The following is a 14,065-nucleotide window of genomic DNA, read 5'->3' on the forward strand; positions in this document are numbered from 1 at the left end:
GTGGAAGAGGCTTAGTCAACGGGTCTGCAACATTCAGATCCGTATGTATTTTGAAAATCTCTATGTCTCCCTCCATGACTTGATGCCGGATGGAATTGAAGCGTCTCTTGATGTTTTTGGTTCTCTTGTGAAATCTGGATTCCTTTGCCAAGGCAATTGCACCAGTATTGTCACAAAAAAATTTCATTAGACCCAATGCACTAGGTATTACACCTAGATCAGATATGAACTCCTTCATCCAGACTCCTTCATTTGCTGGTTCCGAAGCAGCTATGTAGTCCGCTTCACACGTAGATCCCGCCACGACGCTGTACTTGGAACTGCACCAACTGACAGCTCCACCATTCAATATAAATACATATCCAGATTGCGACCTAGAGTCATCCGGATCAGTGTCAAAGTTTGCATCGACGTAACCATTTACGATGAGCTTTTTGTCACCTCCATAAACGAGAAACATATCCTTAGTACTTTTCAGGTATTTCAGGATGTACTTGACCGCTGTCTAGTGCTCCACTCCTGGATTACTTTGGTACCTCCCTGCTATACTTATAGCAAGGCACACATCAGGTCTGGTACACAACATTGCATACATGATAGAACCTATGGCTGAGGCATAGGTAATGACTTTCATTTTCTCTCTATCTTCTGCAGTGGTCGGGCATTGAGTCTGACTCAACTTCACACCTTGTAACATAGGCAAGAACCCTTTCTTTGACTGATCCATTTTGAACTTCTTCAAAGCTTTATCAAGGTATGTGCTTTGTGAAAGTCCAATTAAGCGTCTTGATCTATCTCTATAGATCTTGATGCCCAATATGTAAGCAGTTTCACCGAGGTCTTTCAATGAAAAATTCTTATTCAAGTATTCTTTTATGCTATCCAGAAATTCTATATTATTTCCAATCAACAATATGTCATCCACATATAATATTAAAATTGCTACAGAGCTCCTACTCACTTTCTTGTAAATACATGCTTCTCCAAACATCTGTATAAAACCATGTGCTTTGATCACACTATCAAAGCGTATAATCCAACTCCGAGAGGCTTGCACCAGTCCATAAATGGATCGTTGGAGCTTGCACACTTTGTTAGCACCTTTTGGACCGACAAAACCTTCTGGTTGCATCATATACAACTCTTCTTTAAGAAATCCATTAAGGAATGCAATTTTGACATCCATTTGCCAAATTTCATAATCATAAAATGTGGCAATTGCTAACATGATTTGGACAGACTTAAGCATTGCTACGGATGAGAAGGTCTCATCGTAGTCAACTCCTTGAACTTGTCGAAAAGCTTTCGCAACAAGTCGAGCTTTGTAGACAGTAACATTACTGTTAGCGTCAGTCTTCTTCTTGAAGATCCATTTATTTTCTATGGTTTGTCGATTATTGGGCAAGTCCACCAAAGTACGGTTATGATGTTCGGACACACCATTACGCTGTGGTGTTCCAGGTGGCGTGAGTTGCGAAACTATTCCACATTGTTTCAAATGAAGACCAAACTCATAACTCAAATATTCGCCTCCACGATCAGATCGTAGAAACTTTATTTTCTTGTTACGATAATTTTCCACTTCACTCTGAAATTCTTTGAACTTTTCAAATGTTTCAGACTTATGTTTCATTAAGTAGATATACCCATATCTGCTCAAATCATCTGTGAAGGTCAGAAAATAACGATACCCGCCATGAGCCTCAACACTCATTGGTCCGCATACATCGGTATGTATTATTTCCAATAAGTCAGTAGCTCGTTCCATTGTTCCGGAGAATGGAGTTTTAGTCATCTTGCCCATGAGGCATGGTTCGCAAGCACCAAGTGATTTATAGTCAAGTGATTCCAAAAGCCCGTCAACATGGAGTTTCTTCATGCACTTTACACAAATATGACCTAAACGGTAGTGCCATTGATAAGTTGCACTATCATTATCAACTTTGCATCTTTTGGCTTCAATATTATGAACACGTGTATCACCACGATCGAGATTCAACAAAAATAGACCACTCAACAAGGGTGCATGACCATAAAAGATATTACTCATATAAATAGAACAACCATTATTCTCTGATTTAAATGAATAACCGTCTCGCATCAAACAAGATCCATATATAATGTTCAGACTCAACGCTGGCACCAAATAACAATTATTCAGGTCTAAAACTAATCCCAAAGGTAGATGTAGAGGTAGCATGCCGACGGCGATCACATCGACCTTGGAACCATTTCCGACGTGCATCATCACCTCGTCCTTATCCAATCTTCGTTTAATCCGTAGCCCCTATTTCGAGTTGCAAATATGAGCAACAAAACCAGTATCAAATACCCAGGCGTTACTACGAGCATTAGTAAGGTACACATCAATAACATGTATATCAAATATACCTTTCACTTTGCCATCCTTCTTATCCGCCAAATACTTGGGGCAGTTCCGCTTCTAGTGACCAGTCCCTTTGAAGTAGAAGCACTCAGTTTCAGGCTTAGGTCTAGACTTGGGCTTCTCCCCGGGAGTACCAACTTGCTTGCTATTCTTCTTGAAGTTCCCCTTCTTCCCTTTGCCCTTTTTCTTGAAACTAGTGGTCTTGTTAACCATCAACACTTGATGCTCCTTCTTGATTTCTACCTCCGCAGCCTTTAGCATTGCGAAGAGCTCGGGAATCATTTTCGTCATCCCTTGCATATTATAGTTCATCACGAAGCCTTTATAGCTTGGTGGCAGTGATTGAAGATCTTTGTCAATGACACTATCATCAGGAAGATTAACTCCCAGCTGAGTCAAGTGGTTATGGTACCCAGATATTCTGAGTATGTGTTCACTGACATAACTATTCTCCATTTTGCAGCTATAGAACTTGTTGGAGACTTCATATCTCTCAACTCGGGCATTTGCTTGAAATATTAACTTCAACTCTTGGAACATCTCATATGCTCCATGGCGTTCAAAACGTCTTTGAAGTCCCGATTGTAAGCCGTAAAGCATGGCACATTGAACTATCGAGTAGTCATCAGCTTTGCTCTGCCAGACGTTCATAACGTCCACAGTTGCTCCTGCAGCAGGCCTTGCACCTAGCGATGCTTTCAGCACATAATTCTTGTGTGCAGCAATGAGGATAATCCTCAAGTTATGGACCCAGTCCGTGTAATTACTACCATCATCTTTCAAGTTAGCTTTCTCTAGGAACGCATTAAAATTCAAGGGAACGGTAGCACGGGCCATTGATCCTCGACAACATAGACATGCAAAAACTATCAGGACTAAGTTCATGATAAATTAAAGTTCAATTAATCATATTACTTAAGAACTCCCACTTAGATAGACATCCCTCTAGTCATCTAAATGATCACACGATCCAAATCAACTAAACCAGTTTTCAATGGTGAACATCACTATGATGATCATATCTACTATATGATTTACGTTCGACCTTTCGGTCTTAGTGTTTCGAGGCCATATCTGCATATGCTAGGCTCGTCGAGTTTAACCCGAGTATTTTGCACGGGCAAAACTAGCTTGCACCCGTTGTATGTGAACGTAGAGCTTATCACACCCGATCACCACATGGTGTCTCGGCACGACGAACTATAGCAATGGTGCATACTCAGGGAGAACACTCATACCTTGAAATTTAGTAAGGGATCATCTTATAATGCTACCGCCGTACTAAGCAAAATAAGATGCATAAAAGATAAACATCACATGCAATTAAAATATGTGACGTGATATGGCCATCATCATCTTGTGCTCATGATCTCCATCACCGAAGCATTGTCATGATCTCCATCATCACCGGCTTGACACCTTGATCTCCATCGTAGCATCGCTGTCGTCTCGCCAACTATTGCTACTACGACAATCGCTACCGCTTAGTGATAAAGTAAAGCAATTACATGGCGATTGCATTTCATACAATAAAGCGACAACCATATGGCTCCTGCCAGTTGCCGATAACTCTGTTACAAAACATGATCATCTCATACAACAATTTATATCACATCATGTCTTGACCATATCACATCACAACAAGCGCTGAAAAAACAAGTTAGACGTCCTCTACTTTGTTGTTGCAAGCTTTACGTGGCTGCTACGGGCTTCTAGCAAGAACCGTTCTTACCTACGCATCAAAACCACAACGATTTTTCATCAAGTGTGTTGTTTTAACCTTCAACAAGGACCGGCCATAGTCAAACTCGATTCAACTAAAGTTGGAGAAATAGACACCTGCCAGCCACCTATGTGCAAAGCATGTCAGTAGAACCAGTCTCATGAATGAGGTCATGTAATGTCGGTCCGGGCCGCTTCATCCAACAATACCGCCAAATCAAAGTAAGATGTTGGTGGTAAGAAGTATGACTATTATCACCCACAGCTCTTTATGTTCTACTCGTGCATATAACATCTACACATAGACCTGGCTCGGATGCCACTGTTGGGGAACGTAGTAATTAAAAAAAATCCTACGATCATGCAAGATCTATCTAGGAGAAGCATACCAACGAGATGGGAGAGTGTGTCCACGTACCCTCGTAGACAAGCGTTTAGTAACGCGGTTGATGTAGTCGAACGTCTTCACGATCCAACCGATCCAAGTACCGAACGTACGACACCTCCGTGTTCAGCACACGTTCAGCACGATGACGTCCCTCGGGCTCTTGATCCTGTAGAGGGTCGAGGGAGAGTTCCATCAGCACGACGGCATGGCAACGGTGTTGACGAAGTTACCGGCGTAGGGCTTCGCCTAAGCACTACAACGATATGACCAAGGTGTTAAACTGTGGAGGGGGGCACCGCACACGGCTAAGAGATTGTCTGTTGTGCTTTGGGGTGCCCCTGCCCCCGTACATAAAGGAGGGAGGGAGGAGACCGGTGGCCAGGAGGGGCGCGCCTATAGGGGGAGTCCAACTAGGATTCCCAATCCTAGTTGGAGTCCCCTTCCTTTTTCCAAGAGGGGAGAGAGGTAAGGAGTAGGAGAGGGAGAAGGAAAGAGGGGGGCGCCGCCCCTCCCTAGTCCAATTTGTACCTGCCAGGGGGGGGGGGCACCCTGCGGCCCTCCTCTCCTTTCCACCAAAGCCCATTAAGGCCCACTACTTCCCCCGGGGGGTTTCGGTAACCTCTCGGTACTTCGAAAAATGTCCGAACTCTTCCGAAACCTTTCCGGTGTCCGAACATAACCTTTCAATATATCAATATTTATGTCTCAACCATTTCGAGACTCCTCGTCATGTCCATGATCTCATCCGGGACTCCGAACAAACTTCGGTCATCAAATCACATAACTCATAATACAAATCATCATCGAACATTAAGCGTGCGTACCCTACGAGTTCGAGAACTATGTAGACATGATCGTGACACATCTCCGATCATTAACCAATAGCGGAACCTGGATGCTCATATTGGCTCCTACATATTCTACAAAGATCTTTATCGGTCAAGACGCACAACAACATACGTTGTTCCCTTTGTCATCGGTATGTTATTTGCCCGAGATTCGATCTTCGGTATCATCATACCTAGTTCAATCTCGTTACCGGCAAGTCTCTTTACTCATTCCGTAATACTTCATCCCACAAATAACTCATTAGTCACACTGCTTGCAAGGCTTATAGTGATGAGCATTACCGAGAGGGCCCAGAGATACCTCTCCGATACACGGAGTGACAAATCCTAATGTCGATATGCCAACCCAACAAACACTTTCGGAGACACTTGTAGAGCATCTTTATAACCACCCAGTTACGTTGTGACGTTTGATAGCACACAAGGTGTTCCTCCGGTATTCGGGAGTTGCATAATCTCATAGTTAGAGGAACATGTATAAGTCATGAAGAAAGTAGTAGCAATGAAACTGTAAGGATCATAATTCTTAAGCTAACGGATGGGTCTTGTCCATCACATCATTCTCGTAATGATGTGATCCCGTTCATCGAATGACAACACATGTCTATGGTTAGGAAACATAACCATCTTTCATTAACGAGCTAGTCAGGTAGAGGCATACTAGGGACACTATGTATTGTCTATGTATTCACACATGTACTAAGTTTCCGGTTTAATACAATTCTAGCATGAATAATAAACATTTATCATGATATAAGGAATTATAAATAACAACTTTATTATTGGCTCTAGGGCATATTTCTTTCAGTCTCCCACTTGCACTAGAGTCAATAATCAAGATTACAGAGTAATGATTCTAATACCCATGGAGTCTTGGTGCTGACCATGTTTTGCTCGTGGAAGAGGCTTAGTCAACGGGTCTGCAACATTCAGATCTGTATGTATTTGGATCGACAAAAGCTTGCACACTTTGTTAGCACGTTTTGGATTGACAAAACCTTCTGGTTGCATCATATACAACTCTTCTTTAAGAAATCCATTAAGGAATGCAGTTTTGACATCCATTTGCCAAATTTCATAGTCATAAAATGCGGCAATTGCTAACATGATTCGGACAGACTCAAGCATTGCTATGGGTGAGAAGGTCTCATCCTAGTCAACTCCTTGAACTTGTCGAAAACCTTTCACAATAAGTCGAGCTTTGTAGACAGTAACATTACCGTCAGCGTCGGTCTTCTTCTTGAAGATCCATTTATTTTCTATGGCTTGCCAATCATCGGGCAAGTCCACCAAAGTCCACACTTTGTTCTCATACATGGATCCCATCTCAGATTTCATGGCCTCAAGCCATTTCGCAGAATCTGGGCTCATCATCGCTTCCTCATAGTTCATAGGTTCATCATGGTCTAGTAACATGACTTCCAGAACAGGCTTACCATACCACTCTAGTGCGGACCGTACTCTGGATGACCTACGAGGTTCGGTAATAACTTGATCTGAAGTTTCATGATCATCATCATTATCTTCCTCACTAATTGGTGTAGGAATCACTCAAACTAATTTATATGATGAACTACTCTCCAATTCGGGAGAAGGTACTATTACCTCTTCAAGTTCTACTTCCCTCCCACTCACTTCTGTCGAGAGAAACTCCTTCTCTAGAAAGGATCCATTCTTAGCAACGAATATCTTGCCTTCGGATCTGTGATAGAAGGTGTACCCAACAGTTTCCTTTGGGTATCCTATGAAGACGCACTTCTCTGATTTGGGTTCGAGCTTATCAGGTTGAAGATTTTTCACATAAGCATCGCAGCCCCAAACTTTAAGAAATGACAACTTGGGTTTCTTGCCAAACCACAGTTCATATGGTGTTGTCTCAACGGATTTCGATGGTGCCCTATGTAAAGTGAATGCAACCGTCTCCAAAGAATAACCCCAAAATGATAGCGGTAAATCAGTAAGAGACATCATAGATCGCACCATATCCACTAAAGTACGGTTACGACATTTGGACACACCATTACGCTTTGGTGTTCCAGGTGTCGTGAGTTGCGAAACTATTCCACATTGTTTCAAATGAAGACGAAACTCGTAACTCAAATATTCGCCTCCACGATCAGATCGTAGAAACTTTATTTTCTCGTTACGATGATTTTCTACTTCGCTCTGAAATTCTTTGAACTTTTCAAATGTTTCAGACTTATGTTTCATTAAGTAGATATACCCATATCTGCTCAAATCATCTGTGAAGGTAAGAAAATAACGATACCCGCCACGAGCCTCAACACTCATTGGTCCGCATACATCGGTATGTATTATTTCCAATAAGTCAGTATCTCATTCCTTTGTTCTGGAGAACGGAGTTTTAGTCATCTTTCCCATGAGGCATGGTTCGCAAGCACAAAGTGTTTCATAATCAAGTGATTCCAAAAGCCCATCAGCATGGAGTTTCTTCATGCGCTTTTCACCAATATGACCTAAACGGCAGTGCCATAAATAATTTGCACTATCATTATCAACTTTGCATCTTTTGGCTACAATATTATGAAGTGTATCACCACGATCGAGATTCAACAAAATAGACTACTAAACAAGGGTGCATGACTATAAAAGATATTACTCATATAAATAGAACAACCATTATTCTCCGATTTAAATGAATAACCGTCTCGCATCAAACAAGATCTAGATATAATGTTCATGCTCAACGCTGGCACCAAATAACAATTATTCAGGTCTAAAACTAATCCCAAAGTTAGATGTAGAGGTAGCATGCCGATAGCGATCACATCGACCTTGGAACCATTTCTGACGCGCATCGTAACCTCGTCCTTAGCCAATCTTCGTTTAATCCGTTGCCCCTGTTTCGAGTTGCAAATATGAGCAACAGAACCAGTATCAAATACCCAAGCGTTACTACGAGCATTAGTAAGGTACACATCACTAACATGTATATCAAATATACCTTTCACTTTGCCATCCTTCTTATCCGCCAAATACTTGGGGCAGTCCCGCTTCCAATGACTTGTCCCTTTGCAGTAGAAGCACTCAGTTGCAGGCTTAGGTCCAGACTTGGGCTTCTCCTCAGGAGTAGCAACTTTCTTGCTATTCTTCCCGAAGTTCCCCTTCTTCCCTTTGCCCTTTTTCTTGAAACTAGTGGTCTTGTTAACCATCAACACTTGATGCTTCTTCTTGATTTCTACCTCCGCAGCCTTTCGCATTGCGAAGAACTCGGGAATCGTTTTCGTCATCCCTTGCATATTATATTTCATCACAAAGCCTTTATAGCTTGGTGGCAGTGATTTAAGAAGTCTGTCAATGATACTATCATCAAGAAGATTAACTCCCAGCTGAGTCAAGTGGTTATGGTACCCAGACATTCTGAGTATGTGTTCAATGACAGAACTATTCTCCTCCATTTTGCAGCTATAGAACTTGTTGGAGGCTTCATATCTCTCAACTCGGGCATTTGCTTGAAATATTAACTTCAACTCTTGGAACATCTCGTATGCTCCATGACGTTCAAAACATTTGAAGTCCCGATTCTAAGCCGTAAAGCATGGCACACTAAACTATCGAGTAGTCATCAGCTTTGCTCTGCCAGACATTCATAACGTCCGCAGTTGCTCCTGTAGAAGGCCTTACACCTAGCGGTGTTTCCAGGACGTAATTATTTTGTGCAGCGACGAGGATAATCCTCAAGTTATGGACCCAGTCCGTGTAATTGCTACCACCATCTTTCAACTTAGCTTTCTCTAGGAACGCATTAAAATTCAAGGGAACGGTAGCATGGGCCATTGATCCTCGAACACATAGACATGCAAAAACTATCAGGACTAAGTTCATGATAAATTAGAGTTCAATTAATCATATTACTTAAGAACTCCCACTTAGATAGACATCCCTCTAGTCATCTAAATGATCACATGATCCAAATCAACTAAACCATGTCGAATCATCACGTGAGATGGAGGAGTTTTCAATGGTGAACATCACTATGTTAATCATATCTACTATATGACGCACGTTCGACCTTTCGGTCTTAGTGTTCCGAGGCCATATTTGCATATCTAGGGTCGCCAAGTTTAACCTGAGTATTTTGCATGGGAAAAACTGGCTTGCACCTGTTGTATGTGAACGTAGAGCTTATCACACCCGATCACCACATGGTGTCTCGGCACGACAAACTGTAGCAATGGTGCATACTCAGGGAGAACACTCATACCTTGAAATTTAGTAAGAAATCATCTTATAATGCTACTGCCGTACTAAGCAAAATAAGATGCATAAAAGATAAACATCACATGCAATCAAAATATGTGACATGATATGGCCATCATCATCTTGTGCTCATGATCTCCATCACCAAAGCATCGTCGTGATCTCCATCGTCACTGGCTTGACACCTTGATGTTCACCGTAGCATCGTTGTTGTCTCGCCAACTATTGCTACTACAACAATCGCTACTGCTTAGTGATAAAGTAAAGCAATTACATGGCGATTGCATTTCATATAATAAAGCGACAACCATATGGCTCCTGCCAGTTGCCGATAACTCTGTTACAAAACATGATCATCTCATACAACAATTCATATCACATCATGTCTTGACTATATCACATCACAACAAGCCCTGCAAAAACAAGTTAGACGTCCTCTACTTTGTTGTTGCAAGTTTTACGTGGATGCTACGGGCTTCTAGCAAGAACCGTTCTTAACTACGCATCAAAACCACAACGATTTTTCGTCAAGTGTGCTGTTTTAACCTTCAACAAGGACCGGCCGTAGTCAAACTCGATTCAACTAAAGTTGGAGAAATAGACACCTGCCAGCCACCTATGTGCAAAGCACGTCGGTAGAACCAGTCTCATGAATGCGGTCATGTAATGTTGGTCCGGGCCGCTTCATCCAACAATACCGCCGAATGAAAGTAAGACGTTGGTGGTTAGTAGTATGACTATTATTGCCCACAACTCTTTGTGTTCTACTTGTCCATATAACATCTACGCATAGATCTGGCTCGGATGCCACTGTTGGGGAACGTAGTAATTCAAAAAAATTCCTACGATCATGCAAGTTCTATCTAGGAGAAGCATAACAACGAGACGGGAGAGTGTGTCCACGTACCCTCGTAGACCGAAAGCGGAAGCGTTTAGTAACATGGTTGATGTAGTCGAACATATTCACGATCTAACCGATCCAAGTACCAAACATACGACACCTTCGTGTTCAGCACATGTTCAACACAATGACGTCCCTCGAGCTCTTGATCCAATAGAGGGTCGAGGGAGAGTTCCGTCAGCACGACGGCGTGGTGACGGTGTGGATGCAGTTACCGGCGCAGAGCTTTGCCTAAGCACTACGAAGATATGATCTAGGTGTTAAACTATGGAGGGGGGAACCACACACGGCTAAGAGATTGTCTGTTGTGCTTTGGGGTGCCCCTTCCCTCGTATATAAAGGAGGGAGGGAGGAGGCCGGCGGCCAGGAGGGGCACGCCTATAGGGGGATTCCAACTAGGATTCCAAATCCTAGTTGGAGTCCCCTTCCTTTTCCAAGAGGGGAGAGAGGTAAGGAGTAGGAGAAGGAGAAGGAAAGAGGGGTGCGCTGTCGGTGTCAAAACCGGCGGATCTCGGGTAGGGGGTCCCGATCTGTGCGTCTTAGGCTGATGGTAACAGGAGGCAAGGGACACAATGTTTACCCAGGTTCGGGCCCTCTCGATGGAGGTAAAACCCTACTTCCTGCTTGATTGATATTGATGATATGAGTACAAGAGTAGATCTACCACGAGATCGTAGAGGCTAAACCCTAGAAGCTAGCCTATGACGATTATGATTGTGATCGTCCTTCTAAGGACCAACCTCTCCGGTTTATATAGACACTGGAGAGGGCTAGGGTTTACATGGAGTCGGTTACAAGGAAGTAAATATAATATCCGGATCACCAATCTTGTCTTCCACGCGAAGGAGAGTCCCATTCGGACATGGGGCGGAGTCTTGAGTCTTGTATCTTCACGCTCCAATAGTCCGGACGAAGCATATAGTCCGACTGTCCGGATACCCCCTAATCCAGGACTCCCTCAGTAGCCCCTGAACCAGGCTTCAACGATGATGAGTCCGGCGCGCAGTCTTGTCTTCGGCATTGCAATGCGGGTTCCATCTCCGAATACTCCAAAGTAATTATCGAACACTTAGACCGTGTCCAGATCTGCGAGATGATCCTCACATACCATCGTAGGGAGCATGGCATAAATGTGATCTGCTGGCAATCTTCGTACGTCGTGCCCTTGCATCGTGGCCCGGCCCAACATGAACCGGTGTTTCTTGGCCCACCTCGACTCGTGTTGCGAGGCGGTTTTATTGGCACGCCCCACCGAAGCAGAGATCGTGTTCCCCTTATTATGAGATCTTCCATCAATACGGGCGTGCGCCACCCCATGACGACTGTTGGTATGACTCCGTGTTTTTAGATAAGTCTCGAGCAGTCACGCTGAGGACTCTTGATATTCACCCCCTTTATAAAGGGGTCGAGGCCTACACCTCTTTTCCACCACCCTTGCGCCCTTTCGCATCTCGAGCTCTAACACCCGAGACTCAAACTCAAACACCCCAGATCCTTCAATATGTCCGGATCCAACCTTCAAGGCCGGTGGGTGGCCTCCTCGATCAAAGAGGAGGACATTGCGAGGCTTAGGAAGGTCGGATATCTGACTGCCGACATCCAGCACAGGCTTCCTGCTCCAAGGCAGGTCATCCCTACCCCCGAGCCTAATGAGAGCGTCGTATTTGTTCCTCACTTCCTCCGCGGCTTGGGCCTCACCCTTGATTCCTTTGTGAGGGGGCTCATGTTCTATTACGGGTTGGATTTTCATGATCTAGCTCCGGACGCTATCCTCCATATCTCGTCGTTCATCATTGTGTGCGAGGCTTTTCTCCACGTCACTCCACACTTCGGCTTATGGCTCAAGACCTTCAATGTGAAGCCGAAGATGATCGAGGGGCGACATGCGGAGTGCGGAGGTGCCATAATAAGCAGGAATGCTGATGCCCTATGGCCAGAGGGTTCTTTCCCAGAGGTATCCGATGTATGGCAGCGGAGGTGGTTTTACGTCATGGCTCCCAGAGGCACAAAGTGGGTGGCCGCCCCCGATTTCCGCTCGGGCCCTCCGTCACAACTGGCGTCATGGACCAACGTAGGACGGAATTGGGGGCCCGCTAGTGATGTACCAACACTACAGAGCCGTATCCGGGAGCTTCTTGAAAGGGACATTAACTGTCAGCATAATTCAGGTAATGCTAATCCGACGGATGTTGCCGTGCCAACGCCGGCCTCTCCGGATGTGGGAATTCAAGTCAGAGGGTCCGCGGACTATTAAGCACTTCTTCAACCTAAAGCTCGAAGGGATGTGTAAATTATTCTTCGGACCACAAGTAAAGTGTCCGGACACCACCGAGGATGCAATCGCCTAGATACCCAAGTAAGTAACCCTGAAACCGGACACTTCGTTTATATTTGTGATAGTCATTATTCTGAAAATCCTCTGTGGCCAGGAATGGCTCAGCAAGGCAGAGAGAATCAGGTGTCTGGCGCCCCTTCCTGAAGGCTCGCCTGGTCCAACTATAGCCAAGATGCTTGGCCGGGTGCTCAGCAAGATACCCTCAGGGAAAGACGAAGGGAAGAACCGAGAAGCCTAACTTCACACACTGCGCATCCAAACCGGGGGAATTGCTACCTCCCCTAAGGAGGGTAGTCGGGAAGGGGAGTCTAAAGCCTCCTCCCCGCGCGGGAAGAAGAGGGCCGCCTCCGAAGACTTGGAGACGGAGGTGCCTAAGCAGGGGAAGAAAATGTCACCAGGGGGCCCTGCCCCCAAGGGCGTCCTTACCGCGTCATGCCCGCCGACGGGCCAGCCCTCAGCCGAGCTGTGAGTATCGTAGATTCGAAGGTACTGTATTTCTCTGAGGACAATAACCAGGACTCATTTTTTTGCAGTCCGGCTAGCAGCTCTTCTCAACAGAGTTCGTCTTCGGGGGATCTCCCTTCGGAGATGATGGAAAGTGAGACCCCACCAACCTCTCCGCCTCATGAGGCGGGCGACACCAAGGTGTCGTCATGGAGGAGTCCGGATCTGCCGAAGCCAGAGGCTAATCCTTCGGCCGCCCTGAGCCCGGAGTGTTCAGCTCCCACGGGGGGCGATGAGAAGGGTCCGACACAATTTGGTGTCCGGCCAGACATACTGACGGGCCTTCTAAAGCGGGCCGCACTCTCGGAGGAGCACCGCTCATTAATGAGCACGGTGCTCAAGAAGATTTCATCCGCCACAAGCGGTTTGAATGAAGCGTTTACGAGCCTGCTTAGAGGCTTTGAGGTATGTAATGAAAAATACATAATTTTTGGCTGTGAGGCACGCGCTAGGTGTGCTCCATATGGATAGTAGCCCCTGAGACTCTGGTTGCCCGCCCTAGGCGGCAAACGGAGGATCGTAATGTGTAAGTAATGATTGCATTGTATATATGCACAGGTGTCTAAGGATCCGGCAGCCGACCAGCCATTGAAGTTGCCGAACTAAGGAGGCAGATTGGATCTATTGATGCCGATATCACGCTGGTGAACGAGCGGCTGAACGAGTCACAAGGTATGTGTTCTACTTTCCTTATTATGTTGTATAGGAAAAGATGAGAGGGGCACAATATTAATGCGACATGCTTGGACTGCAGACGGTG

Source organism: Triticum aestivum, chromosome 5B (genome assembly GCF_018294505.1).
Source record: "Triticum aestivum cultivar Chinese Spring chromosome 5B, IWGSC CS RefSeq v2.1, whole genome shotgun sequence".
NCBI classification, from domain to species: Eukaryota; Viridiplantae; Streptophyta; class Magnoliopsida; order Poales; family Poaceae; genus Triticum; species Triticum aestivum.